Source organism: Panthera leo, chromosome B2 (genome assembly GCF_018350215.1).
Source record: "Panthera leo isolate Ple1 chromosome B2, P.leo_Ple1_pat1.1, whole genome shotgun sequence".
Taxonomy (NCBI): domain Eukaryota; kingdom Metazoa; phylum Chordata; class Mammalia; order Carnivora; family Felidae; genus Panthera; species Panthera leo.
Window position 1 is genome coordinate 17,655,159 of NC_056683.1, and position 12,609 is coordinate 17,667,767.

The window sequence follows — 12,609 nt, forward strand, 5'->3', positions numbered from 1 at the left end:
AGTTTTACCTGCAGTAAGTATTTTACCACCCAATATATAAACCACAACACTCATTCTCCTTCTTAATCTCAGATCTCACTCCTAAAATTCAAAATAAAATTCATTGTTCCCGATATGCAAAAATGAAATAATCTTATTTCAATAGACTCCATGTAAGAAAGAGAAATTAAAACATCCTAGAGGCACCTGTGTCTCAGACAACAGTCACCTTGAGGGCCTCCTACCAGGACATCAGCTCTTTACTGATGAATAACAACTGGTTTCAGAAGACAAGATAGAACAAAATTCATGGAGAGTTCAAGAGTAAACCACAATAACTATAAACTGAGTCAGAGGCACCAGGCAAGAAAGTCCCTGAAAGAGCAGACAAAACTAAGGGTCACAGATTAAGGAGAATGGAGAGAAGAGTGAGACACACAGGGGAACTGGATCTGTGACCACTGAACCCCTGAAACATGGCTAGTACAAACTGGCATGTCCTAGAAGTATAACATACACATCAGTTTGTGAAGACTTCACACACAAAAAGGTAGAATCTCTCATTTTTTATAGTGATTACCTATTAAAATAGTAATATTTGGAATATATTGGGTAAAATATGTTAAAATTTGCTTTTTACCTTTTTTAATGGACTACTATAAGATTTTTAAATATGTGGCTCCTTTGATGGTACCACCCTTCCAGCTGCCCTCGCCCCCCCAGCTGCCCTCGCCCCCCCCAGCTGCCCTCGCACCCCCCACCCCCCTCCAATATGCCCTTGGCTGGAGTCCATCCAAAGAGGTACCACAAGACTGGAAGTACACAAGCGGGCCCAATAGGAGCCATGACGCCTCCAAAGGGACTCCTGCTCTGGGGAGTGGGGGTGGGAAAGATAACCACATATATCAGACCCACTGCAGGCCCCAACCATGGGCAGGGACAGGGGGAGAGACATCTTGTGTGAATGCAGGCCCCACTCACCAATGAAAGCTTCTCAGGGTACAACACAGGAAAAGTGCCCTGCATTTTTGGTGCTTTGGCATTTTGCAAACCCCTGGTCTGACTCAACTCAGGTGAATGTGGCCCCAGACTGGCCCACTAACAACACAGGAACTAAAATCCCTGCCTCCAACAGGCAAAGAGAGCCGATGCAGACAACTGTACTGAAGGCAAAAATGTGGTTACCCACAACAGTAGGGTGCATGCAATACATAAAGCAGCCACCCACGAAGTACCAGATTCTGGTGAACAGGGGACACCGCCCTTCAGGGCACTCCAGGACCGCTTCTTCATAAGGCCACTATTTTCAAGAACTGAAGACATAGCTGATTTTCCTAACACACAGAAACAGACAAAATGAGTACACAGAGGAATATGCCCCATATGAAAGAACAAAATAAGATTACAGCAAGAAAGCTAAATAAAAACGGAGTTAAGTAATATGCCTGATAGAGAATTTAAAGTAATAGTCATAAAGATACTCCCTGGACAGGAGAAAAGGGTGGAAGATCTCAGTAAGACCCTCAACAAAGACACAGGAAACCTAAAGAACCAATCAGAGATGAAGAGCTCAATAACCAAAATTAAAAATATACCAGATGGAATAAGTAGTAGACTAGAGGAAGCAGAAGGACAGATCAGTGACCTGGAGGACAAGGTAATGGAAAGCAGCCAAGCTAAAGAGGAGAGAGAAAATAAAAAATGAAAATAGACTAAGGGAACTCAGCAACACCACCAAGTGTAACAACATTCGCATTATAGGGATCTCAGAAGGAGAAGAGAGAAAAAAGGGTGTAGAAAATCTATTTGAGAAATAATAGCTGAAAACTTCCCAAATTGGGGAAAGGAAACAACTACAGATCCAGGAGGCAGAGAGAGTCCCCAACAAAATTAACCCAAATAGTCCAGGCCAAAACACACTGTAATTAAAATAGCAAAAAGTAGTGATAAAGAATTTTAAAAGCAGCAAGAGAAAACAGTTATATACAAGGGAAACCCCATAAGGCCATCGACTGATTTTTCAGCAAAAAAACTTTTCAGTCCAAAAGGGAGTGGCATGCTATATTCAAAGCGCTGAAAGAAAAAAACCTACGACCAAGCACACTCCATCCATCAAGGCTATCATGTAGAATAGAAGGAAAGATAAAGAGTTTCCAAACAAAAGTTAAAGGAATCCATGACTACTAAAGCAACCCTATAAGAAACGTTAAAGGGGACTCTCTGAGTGGAAAGGAAAGACCTTAAGAGTAAGAAAAGTAGTAAACACAAAACAGTAAAATGAAGCATATCTATAAAAATCAGTCAAGGGATTCATATGATAAAAGGATGTTAAGTATGACATCATATACATAAAACATGGTGGGGAGAAGAGTAAAGAACGGATTCAAACTTAAGCAGCCATCAACTTAACATACACTACTATATTCAAAAAATGTTATATACAAACCTAATGGTAATCACAAATCAAAAATCAGTAACAGATCTGTAAAAATAATGGAGAAAGGAATCCAAGCATCTGACTAAAGAAAGCCAGAAAACTGAAAGAAAAGAGCATGAGAATAAAGGAATAGAGAAGAACTACAAAAACAACCATAAAACAAATAATAAAATGGCAATAAGTACATACCTATAAATAATTACCTTGAATGTAAATGGACTAAACAAAAGACAGACAGTAACAGAATAGATAAAAAGCAAGACTTATCTTATATGTTGCCTATAGGAGATTCATTTCAGACCTAAACATGCGTGGAGATTAAAGGTGAAGGGATGGAAAAGCATTTATCATGTAAAAGGATGTGAAAAGAAAGCTGGGGTAACAATACTTCTATTGGAAAAAAAAGCCATGAAAGACTGGCTCTGCCTGCATTCTGCCTTGACCTTCCCATGTGGCCCTTGGGGTATACTGGGTACTTTCTCCAGGATCTGATAAATGATGCTATGAATGCTCAGTGGGGGGAAAAGATGGTGGCAGAGTAGGAGGGCCCGAGGCTCATCTTGTCCCACAAACACAACTAGGTAAATACCAAATCATCCTAAATACCCAAGAAATTGACCTGAACACGGACAGATCAAACTCCACAACTAAAGGGAGAAAAGAGGCCATATAGAGAAAGGTAGAAAGTGCGGAGCCTTGATGTGGGGGAGAAATGGATCTCAGGAGCCACAGAAGGGAGGGGGCCATAAACAAGGGCAGGAAGAGGAGGAGCACACAGGGGAACACACAGGGAGAATGTTTCCCTAATGCCATTGACTTGGAAAATGAAAGGGGTTGAATTTTGAGAGTTCTTGAAATCAGCAGGGCTTAAGACATGGAGTTTTAAAAGTCAATGGGCTTGGCTTGAATAGAGCGTGGAGGGCACTGACTGCTCCTGGAAAGAAGGCAGGTAAACAACTTAGGGGAAGTTTGGGAACAGCAATCTGAAAAACACCTAGGACACACAGAAGGGGATTATTCACTATTCTAGGAGCACTTCCTTGAGAGGTAGCGTTCATGGAGATGTTTCTCCAGGGACAGAGGAGCTGGCCAGTGCCATTTCCCTCCCCTGCCTCTCAGCATAAACACAGAGACACCTGCAGGAAGCAGCATGGTGCCCACACTGGCTTCCTACCTTGCTTACACCAAGCCCCACCTCCTGTGCTCTGGTGGCACTACCCTTCTCAGTCAAGCCTGCCTCAGTGACAACATGGCAGGCCGCACAAACCCCTGCCCAAACCACGTCTCTGATCAGAGTTTTGCAGGGTCTCAGTTTTTGTGTAAGCAGTATCAAGTATCATTTCACAGGTAGATCAGAGTACACCTGGTTAAAAGTCACCACATTCAGGTCAGGGATCAAACACTGCCTGTGGGGGATAAGCTTAGGAACCCCCCAGGCTTACACCAATGGGTTGACAAGGCATAAAGAAATACAAAGTCATAAAATGCTCACACCTGAGTTTGGGTAAAACAGATTGGCACTCCAAGAATAGGGGGGTGCAAAGACACCCCAAGAATAGGGAAGCACAAAGGTGCCAGGAATAGGGAGGTGCAAAGGCACCCCAAAATAAAGAGGGGGTGCAGAGCCCCCAAAACAGAGAGGGAGAGGCAAAGGCCTGAAACAGAAACAGTGCAAAAGTGCCCAATACATAGGTATATGAAATAAATAAGATTAGATGTTCAGGGTGGAAGCACTCCCAATTTAGTACTATAGCAGAAAAGCTGCTTTCACAGGAGGATAGGGCCAGGTTAGGTAAATTGGTGAATTGGACTATGGACTGCTGCACTGCAGGTAAAGCAGCCCAGAGCAGAAATGGTTAACAAAGCAGAAAAGGTGCCTTGTCAACCCTGAGGTTATTCCCCCTGTCTTATCCCCTAGGCTAGCTAAGGTAAACAGAGGTGCTGCCTCATGTCCGCTGTAAACAACCCTCCTCCCGACTGCCCAGTGCCCGGATTTTGTTTTATATTAACCCAAACCCCTAACCACAAATATCCTCAAGATCCCCTTTCCCTCACGTCCACAAGTTAGCATTCACAGATTCATTGTCCCTTTGTGCATGTCCATCGCCATGTTTGTAAGCCTTCTGATCTTAATAAAAATGGGGCAAGGACCCTTATTCAGGGCTCTTGTCTTTTCCTGGACATTAGCCATCTCTCACTTTCAATCCTGTGTCGCACTCTTTTGCTAAACAAGAGAGAACTTTAGACTTAATCTACAACAACTGCCCACAGCAGACAAGGAGAGCCTCTGCAGATGACTGGCCTGAAGGATAGAACAGCCAAAACACAACAGCATAGTGCACGAAGCATGCACCAGAGACACTCTCTGAAGCACCAGGCCCTGGGCACTACATGACCTCTTCTTAATAAAGCCATTACTTTCAGGAGGACACATTACTGGCTTTTCTAACACAAAGAAGAAGGCAGAGACTTAGACAAAATGCAAAGACAGAAATTTATCCCCAATGAAAGAACAAGATAAGGCCATGGCCAGAGATCTAAGTAAAACACATAAGTAACATGCTTGTTGGAGAATTTAAAGCAACAATCGTAATACTCACTGGGTTGGAGAAAATACGTCAGAGACACCCTTACCACAAAGATAAAAGAGTTAAAGAATCAATTAGAGATGAAGAGTGCAATAAAATGAGATTTAAACAGGCTTGATGCAATTAACAGCAGGCTGGAAGAAGGTGAGGAATTAGTGACCTAGAAGACAAAATAATGGAAAGTAATGAAGCTGAACAAAAGAGAAAAAGAATAAATCACAAGAATAGACTTAGGGAACTCAACGGCTTCATCAAACATAATAACATTCATATTATTAGAGTCACAGAAGAGAAAAAAAGGGGGCAGAAAATTTATTGGAGGAAATAATAGAAGAAAACTTCCCTAATCTCAGGAAGGAAACAGACATCCAGACTCAGGAGGCACAGAGAACTTTCATCAAAATCAAAAAAAGCAGGCCAACACTAAGATATACTGTAAACAAATTTGCAAATTATAGTGATAAAAAGTCTTAAAAGCAGCAAGACGAAAGAAGTCCTTAACATACAAGGGAAGACCCATAAGGCTAGCTGGAGACTTCTCAACAGAAACTTGACAAGCCAGAAGGGAGTGGCATGATACATTCAATGTGTTAATTGGGAAAAATCTGCAGCCAAGAATACTCTGTCCAGCAAGGCTATCATTCAGAATAGAAGGAGAGATAAAGTTTCCCAAACAAAAATTAAAAGGAGTCCATGATCACTAAACCAGCACTGCTGGAAATATTACAGGGGACTCACAAGTGCAAAGGAGAGACCAAAAGTGACAAGGATCAGAGATAATCTCCAGAAACATTGACAAAAACAAGCAACAAAATGGCAATAAATACATATCAATAATTACTTTGAATATAAATGGATCAATCCTCCAACCAAAAGATACAGGGTGTCAAAATGGATTAAAAACAAGACCCATCTATAGGCTACCTATATGAGTCTCATTTTAGACCTAAAGACACCTGCAGATTGAAAATGAGGGGGTGAAGAAACACCGATACACAAATGAATGTTAAAAGAAAGCCAGAGTAGCAAGACTTAAAAATAAAGGCTATGATGGCACAAAAACAGACACTCAGATCAATTGAACAGAATAGAGAACCCAGAAATGGACCCACAAACATATGGCCAACTACTCTTTGACAAAGCAGGAAAGAACACCCAGTAGAATAAAGACAGTCTCTTCAGCAAGTGGTGCTGGGAAAACTGGACAGCGACATGCAGAAGAATGAACCTGGACCACTTTCTTACACCATACACAAAAATAAACTCAAAATGGATGAAAGACCTAAATGTAAGACAGGAAGCCATCAAAATCCTCAAGGAGAAAGCAGGCAAAAAACCTCTTTGATCTTGGCCACAGCAACTTCTTACTCAACATGTCTCCAGAGACCAGGGAAACAAAAGCAAAAATAAACTATTGGGACCTCATCAAAATAAAAAGCTCTGCACAGCGAAGGAAACAATCAGCAAAACTAAAAGGCAACTGACAGAATGGGAGAAGATATTTGTAAACGCCATATCAGATAAAGGGTTAGTATCAAAAATCTATAAAGAACTTATCAAACTCAACATCCAAAAAACAAATAATCCAGTGAATAAATGGGCCAAAGACATGAATAGACACTTCTCCAAAGAAGACATCCAGATGGCCAACCAACACATGAAAAAATGCTCAACATCACTCATCATCAGGGAAATACAAATCAAAACCACAGTGAGATACCACCTCACACCTGTCGCAATGGCTAACAGTAACAACTCAGGCAACAACAGATGTTGGCGAGGATGCAGAGAAAGAGGATCTCTATTGCACTGTTGGTGGAAATGCAAGCTGGTGCAGCCACTCTGGAAAACAGTATGGAGGGTCCTCAAAAAATTAAAAATAGAACTACCCCGTGACCCAGCAATTGCACTACTAGATATTTATCCAAGGGATATAGGTATGCTGTTTCGAAGGGGCACATGCACCCCAATGTTTATAGCAGCACTATCAATAATAGCCAAAATACGGAAGGAGCCCAAATGTCCATCGATGGATGAATGGATAGAGAAGATGTGATACATATATACAATGGAATATTACTCGGCAATCAAAAAGAATGAAATCTTGCCATTTGCAACAACATGGATGGAACTAGAGGGTATTATGCTAAGCAAAATTAGTCAGAGAAAGACAAATATCATATGGCTTCACTCATATGAGGGCTTTAAGAGACAGAACAGATGAACATAAGGGAAGGGAAGCAAAAATAATATAAAAACAGGGAGGGGGACAGAACATAAGAGACTCCTAAATATGGAGAACAAACAGACGGTTACTGGAGGGGTTGTGGGAAGGGGGATGGGCTAAATGGGTAGGGGGCATTAGGGAATCTACTCCTGAAATCATTGCTGCACTATATACTAATTTGGATGTAAATTAAAAAACTTTTCTTTAAAAATAAAAAAACAATAAAATAAAAATAAAGACTATGACAAGAGATAAAGAAAGACACTATATAATCATAATGGGGAGCAACCCAAAAAGATATAACAATTGTAAATACTTAAGTACCAAACATGAAAGCACCCAAATACAGAAACCTGTTAATAACAAACATAAAAGAATCATTAATACAATAGCAGTAGGGGACTTTAACACCCCACTTACAGCAAAGGACAGATCATCTAAGCAGAAAATCAATAAGGAAACAATGGCTTTGAATGACACACTGGGTCAGACTTAACACATATTCAGAACATTCCATCCTAAAGCAGAATACACATTCTTTTCAAGTGCACATGGAACATTCTCCAGAATAGATCACATTAGGACACAAATCAGGCCTCAACAAGTATAAAAGGACTGTAATCATACCATGTACCTTTTCTGATCACAACATTATGAAACTTGAAGTCAACCACAAGAAATTTGGAAAGACCAAAAATGCATGGAGGTTAAAGAACATCCTACTAAGTAATTAGTCAGTCAACCAGGAAATCAACAAAGAAATAAGAAAATGCATGGAAACAAATGAAGATGAAAACACAATGGTCCCAAACCTTTGGGATACGGCAAAAATGGTATTAAGAGGGAAGTTTATAGCAGTACAGGGGTACCTCAAGAAAAAGCTCAAACAACCTAAGTTTAAACCTAAAGGAGCTAGAGAAAGAATAACAAAACCTGAAGCCAGGAGAAGGAAGGAAATAATAAAGATTAGAGCAGAAATAAGTGATATATAAACTAAAAAAGCACTAGAACCGATCAATGAAACCAGGAGCTGCTTCTTTGAAAAACTTAACAAAAGGGATAACCCCTTATTGAGACTTCTATCAAAAAGACAAGAGAAAGGACCCAAATAAATAAAATCAGATGAGAAAAGAGTAATAACAACCAACACCACAGAAAAACAAATTAATTATAGTATTATAAAAAACCATACACCAATAAATTGGGCAACCTGGAAGAAATGGATAAATTCCAAGAAACAAGCTACCAGAACTGAAACAGGAAGAAATAGAAAACTTGAACAGATTGATAACTAGCAAAGAAACTGAATCAGTAATCAAAACTCCCAACAAAAGTCCAGAGACTGATGGCTTTATAGATGAATTATATCATTGAAAGAAGATTTAAACCCTATTCTTCTCAAACTAGTCCAAAAAATAGGACAAAAACTTCTGGATTCATTCTGTGAAGTCAGCATTACCTGATACCAAAACCAGATAAAGATCCCATTAAAAAAAGAACTACAGGCCAATATCCCAAATCATTCCCATAATCAAGTGGGGTTTATTGCTGGGGTGCAAGCGTGGTTCAATATTGACAAAACAACGTGATACATCACATCAATAAAAGAAAGTATAAGAACCATATGATTATTTCAATAGATGAAGAATCATTTGAAAAAGAACAGCACACATCACATTAATGATAAAAACCCTCAGCAGAGTAGGTTTAGGGGGAATATACCTCAATGTCAGTAAGGCCATATACGAAAACTCCACAGCTAACAACATCATACTCAATGGGGAAAAACAGCTTTTCCACTATGGTTGGGAAAAACACAGATGTCCACTCTCACCACTGTTATTTAACATAATTCTAGAAGTCCTAGCCTCAGCAATCAGACAACAAAAAGAAATAAAAGGCATCCAAATTAGCAAGAAAGTCAAACTTACTATTCACCAGTGACGGGATACTCTATATAGAAAATCCAAAAGACCACCAAAAACTGCTAGAACTGATACAAATTCAGTAAAGTTGCATGATACAAAAACAACCTTCAGAAATATATTGCATTTCCATACGCCAATAATAAAACAGCAGAAGGAGAAATTAGGAAATCAATTTCATTTATAATTGCACCAAAAACAATAAGATACTTATGATGAGGGACCATAAGGCAAGCTGAGGGCCAAGCACAAGCTAGCACACACCCTCCCCCCACCCAAGGTAGGATATGTATAATATTTTAGGAGCTCCTGGTACCCAAGAACAAAGGACAGAAAACAGATAGTTAAACTGTTAAGAGTCTCCATCAATTCACAAATATCTTAGTACAATTACCAAAAAAAGGTCAATCTTATCAATGGCCTAAAATCCAGGCACTCCCTACTGTCTTAATGCTTTACTAGAAGGAAAACAACCTTAGTTTGACAATAGCTAGACCTTCAGCAATCTGGGAGTCTTTAGCATATGAAAATCCCTTTAAGAAACTTCCTCCTGACTTTATCTCCCCCAACACCTTAATATGTAACTAGTCACTCTTTACAACCCCAGTGCTGCTCTTTCTGCATACGGGTCCTGTCCTTGTGCTTCAACAAAATCACCTTCTTGCACCAAAGAGGTTTTCAAGAATTCTTTCTTGGCCATCAGCTCCGAACCCTACCATCACCCTAAAACTTCATCACCTATAAATAAACCTAACCAAAGGGGTGAAAGACCTATAAACTCTGAAACCCTGATGAGACACTGAGCCCCCTATGTAAGCATATACCAGCTCCTGCGCCTGGATCGAGACCTCCTGTGGGCTGGGAGATGGTGGTACAGGGCCTGTTTCACATCCCTGCTCCTGGGGCAGCAAGAGACCGGGCGTCTTAAGTGGGGGTGCCCTCATCCCGAGGCATGCTGCACCACTGGCCCAGGCCTGCTGTGGCTTCTGGCAGTGCTCACCTAGTTCTCGAGGCCTACTGCAACAGAGAGAAAGGAGACAGGGAGCAGGCAGCACTGCCTCCCAGGGCACAGTGGAGGAGGCTGAGGTCATCCAGCTCCTGAACACAGCCAAGTTGAGCATCACCAAAGATGAGCCAGAAAGGGCTGAGCTAATTTAACATGATTCATCTTGCCTAACAGACCAACAATAGAAAGGCCATCACTTCCACTTTCGATTTGATGGCCAACTTAGCATTTATATGGGGTCAGCTTGAAAATGCTGAAAAGCTTTTTAAAGCAATAATGAGTTACCTGCTTGGAAGGGACATACAATAGGAAAACAATGCAATAATTCAACTCTCTCTAAAGCTGACCAGTATCTATGCTGCTCAAGATAGCCAGCAGGAGCAAATTCCCATCTATGAATTCTACGTGTCAACTCTAGAGGGAAAAACTGAAAGAGGAAAGAATTAGCAGAAGACATTTTGTTGGCAAAAGAGAAAGCCAACACCCACCTCCTCCTTGGCATGTGTTTAGACACCTATACTTGCTACCTTCTATTCTCCAAGCAGAGAACAGAAGATGTATGAAATAGAACAGGTTTGAAAAAGCTTTGCAGATTTCTGAAGAAATACTAGGAGGAAGACACCCATAGACCGTCATGCTGATGAGTGCCATGGCTACCACCCTGGATACACAGGGCCACTTCGATAGGCCTGTGTTTATGTGCAACGGGCATCAGATCTGGTGAGACAGAACATCCTGAGCTGCTCAGGAATCCACGCTGCTCAGGAATCTAGCTGCAATTCTGATGCACAGAGAAGGATACGCATAAGCAAAAGAGATCTTCCAGGAAACACTAAAGCAAGCAGAGCTGAAAAGAGAGGAGGTTTCCATACAGCACCTCAGGGAAGAGTTGGCTGAGCTGTCAAGAAAAAGTAGACCTTTTAACTTAATTTTATGAAGCACTAACTCCCTTTCTGTTGTAGGGAATTTTCAGCAACAGCTATTATGTCAGTCTCAGTGGCACCCAAACCATTGACTTCAATCTTTTTTTCTTGATATTCAAGTGTCGTCAACTTACCTATGGTGAAGGACTAGTTGTAGACACTACCTCTTTTGTTTTTTTAAAAAGGAACAACAGCTTTTAGCCCTGGCTGATTTTGACTTCTAAGGACAGATAAGTGATGCTTTCAGTTGTAACCTATGGTTAGGTGCTAGCTGTGCTGGTCTAACTATAGGTGGAGATGGGCCAGTTTTCCCTTGGGATGGGTGTGTGGTGATACCCCCTCCCAAGCATCTCTATCCTAACACTTTGGTCTGTTTATTTGCCACCCTTTATTTTATCAATATCTGGCTGATCACAGCTATGTCTCATGGCAAAGGGGGATTATGGGGAGTTTTCTTATTTGAAAAATAAGAAATGGTGAGTTTTCTTATTTCACGAAGCCCAGTGTGGGATCTAATGCATAATGGACCCAAAGTGTTATCTTGGTTTACACCAGTGTCCAGCATGAAGTTTCAAAGTAGGAATTAGGACCTTGAAAATATGGCCATTTCATTATAAATGAAAGGGACTATCTGTTTTTATATCCGGTTCTATACAACTATGAAAAAGGGGGGAAAGGAATGCTACAAACTCCTGTCAATGCTATTTGAGCACTCCATTTCCTCTGCAACCTAGGTCCCTGAACAGACTCATCTGAGGAGCTCTTAAAGACACACATGCCCAGGCTGCACCCCCAAACCTTCTGTCTCAGGGTAGGGCCTTACAAATTTAACATGCAAAATATCCGCAGTAATTCTGATATGTACTGCTAGTACCAATCTGGATCCTAGTCCTGGCCTTTTGAGTTTGGGTCTCAATATCCTCATATGTAAAGTAGGGATGGAGACGGTAGTCATGGGAGAACATATTTAATCATCTGACCTTAAGTGAATAGACTACTGTGTTGAAAGATCTTTATCACACTGCTTCAAAAGTATATACATACAAGATAGGCAGATGGAGGTCTTTACCTTAGCAGTCTGGAAAAGAGCTCTTTGCCTAGCAGAATGGCAATTTTATAAGCACCATAAAGGAACACTGTTATTGCTGGTAAGCTTTTGGGGGTAAGGATGTGAATGGGAATGATAAACAGATATTTTTGTTTCCTGTGTACATACTGCAAGAATCTTTTCACGATACTCTCAAAAAAAAAAAAAAAAATCACTGATTAAAGAAATTGAAAAAAAGAAATTGAAGATGACAAAGAAATGGGAAGACCTTCTATACTCATGGATTGGAAGAACAAATATTGTTAAAATATCCATACTATGTAAAGCAAACTACAAAGTTAACACAATCCCTATCAAAATACCAACAGCATTTTTCACAGAGCTAGAACAAACAATGCTAAGATGTATATGGAACCACAGAAGACCCCAAACAGTCAAAGCAGCCTTGAAAAAGAAAAGCAAAGCCAGAGGCATCA

The 12,609-nt window shown here is 40.6% G+C and overlaps 1 protein-coding gene and 1 pseudogene across 1 annotated transcript in view; one reads left to right on the forward strand and one right to left on the reverse strand.

Annotated features, from left to right (window-relative positions):
- SYCP2L (synaptonemal complex protein 2 like) overlaps nt 1–12,609 on the reverse strand; it is a 112,520-nt gene that overhangs the window by 68,970 nt on the left and 30,941 nt on the right. The window lies entirely within an intron of this gene.
- On the forward strand, nt 3,666–11,099 carry LOC122219242 (annotated as a pseudogene).